This window comes from Jaculus jaculus, chromosome 1 (genome assembly GCF_020740685.1).
Source record: "Jaculus jaculus isolate mJacJac1 chromosome 1, mJacJac1.mat.Y.cur, whole genome shotgun sequence".
Lineage (NCBI taxonomy): Eukaryota > Metazoa > Chordata > Mammalia > Rodentia > Dipodidae > Jaculus > Jaculus jaculus.
The window spans coordinates 83,175,541-83,177,716 of record NC_059102.1 but is presented as its reverse complement, the minus strand read 5'-3'; positions in this window follow the sequence as shown (position 1 = coordinate 83,177,716).

Sequence of the window (2,176 nt, the reverse complement as noted above, 5' to 3'; positions counted from 1 at the left end):
AGGCACACAGAATGGCCCTGTAGTGCTCCTCTCTCTCTCTCTCTCTCTCAAATAAATAAAAATATTTGAAAAAGAAACTGCTGTTAACTATAACCTTTTTGCTTGCCTATTTCTGCCAAGTTGTCAGTCTACTGTAACATGAAAACCCCTTAAAAACACACGTTCTGTTTGAGCGGAGCAGTGCGGCTGCAGTAGGTTGAGGACGTGCCTGCGAAGGTGCTGGTGCCTCGAAAGGCCATTGGTGAGGGGTGTCTTGCGTGCTGCTGCAGGAGAAGGGCTGGGACTTGGACCAGATGAAGCTGAAGGAGGAGAGGCAGCAGCCTGCCAGGACACAGGCAAACCTGTATTTGGCACCTCTGCCTGTCTCTTTCCATTCTTCTTTCCAGATCCTTCCTCATTTTGCAAGCTTCCCAGTCCTCTCTGCTATGAAACCTACTCCTGGTCTAATATTAGAGATTCTACCCTCCCTCCCATCTGTCTTTCCATTTCTTCTTCTCTAAGCATTATCTACTAGGATTTTTCCTAGGCCAGAAGTAGCTCCAAGATTTGGAGAGGATAAAGTGGCTTCCACTGATGTTTGCTTGAAGGCTAAGGAAGGGCGACAAATCAGATTGTAAACCAGTTGGCTATGTGGTGATATTCATAATTCCTCAATTATTTTTATGTGTTTTCATGATTTTGTATATAGCATGAAAAAGCTTGAAAGATTTTTTTCTATCAAATATTACCTGTGAAATGATATGGTACCTGGAACTCATTTGGGGAGGAGAAGGGGGTATGGACAGCTACTGTTGCCAAGCGATGGGCATATTTAGATTGGGAGAATTTTTATCACTTGTCATTTCTATAACAAAAAGATTTTGTTTTCAAGTCAGAGTCTTACTCCAGTCCAGGCTGACTTGGAAATCACTCTGTAGCTCGAGGCTACCTCAGCCTCCCAAGTGCTGGGATTAAAGGTGTGCACTACCATGCCTGGCCAAATGCTTTTTAATTTTTAAAAATATTTATTTAGTTGGAGGAGCAAGAGGTGTGTGTGTGTGTGTGTGTGTGTGTGTGCGAATGGTTGTTCCAAAGCTTCCTGCTACTACAAACAAACTTCAGACACATGCACCACTTTGTGCATCTGGCTTTATGTAGGCAGTGAGGAATTGAACCCGAGTTCTCAAGCTTTACAAGCCTATAACTGCTGAGTAGTGTCTCCAGCCCAGTTCTTTTATTTTGTATAGGACTAAGGTATGTCTACAATTGATTTGCAGTGTTTTTTAGAGAATGAGGTGGCTATATATGCTCAGGGAAAGCAGGCTGCAGGGAGGGATGGCATGCTTGGATCTTCTAATGAGCTGCTGTGACCTTGTGAGTCTCTCAGCTCTCTTACTTTTGGAGAAAACAGCTGACAACAACGGGAGATGTGTTCTTAAGGATAAGTGGCCTTGAAATGGAAATAGTGAGTTGATGTAATGTTACTGTTGGTGAATCTATTTATTAGAAGTCAGCATGTTCACAGGCTATTGACAAAACACCTTGAAGCCCACGGACATGTGCCTACAATACCTACTGTCAAAGCACCCTTGGTGGGAGGGCACCTGAGTGTGTTTTCTGCGGAACAACAGGACTTGGGGGACTCAGCAGGAAGGCTGAAAGTCCTGAGACTGTCACTTGTACCCATCCACCTTTCTTCCTTAGAAAGGAAGGGGCAGAGATGCTGTGTGGTTGTTGCATGAGGACCCACTTCTCATGTCTCCCATCTGACTCTTGCAGCGAGCTTCTACCTGCAGTTTCAGCCCACTGTTGGTGAACTGAGTGGTTTCAGGGAGCCTGCCTGTCCCTTCTCACTTCTCACAACATGACCTGCTATTATGGCATAGTTAGAATTGAAAGCTTGAGGTGGAGTGAGCTTGCAGAGAGAGGCAGGGCTGGGGCCCAGGGGAAGGTGGGGCTCAGTTACTGCGAAGAGGTGACGGTCAGCACTCACCATGAGCTCATATGAGATGGTCTCAGCAGAACTCTGTAGGCTTGGGTTCTAGCCTGAGCCACATCCATATACGTCTTGCGACCACCTGTGAGACCTAATGTGGGTGAGACTCAGATGTCTCCACAGGTTGGCGGGCTTGGGGCACTTTCAGGTTTTGCCACTGACCCACTGTCCTGTCCTGTTTCTTTTGAACACTTGGGGTTC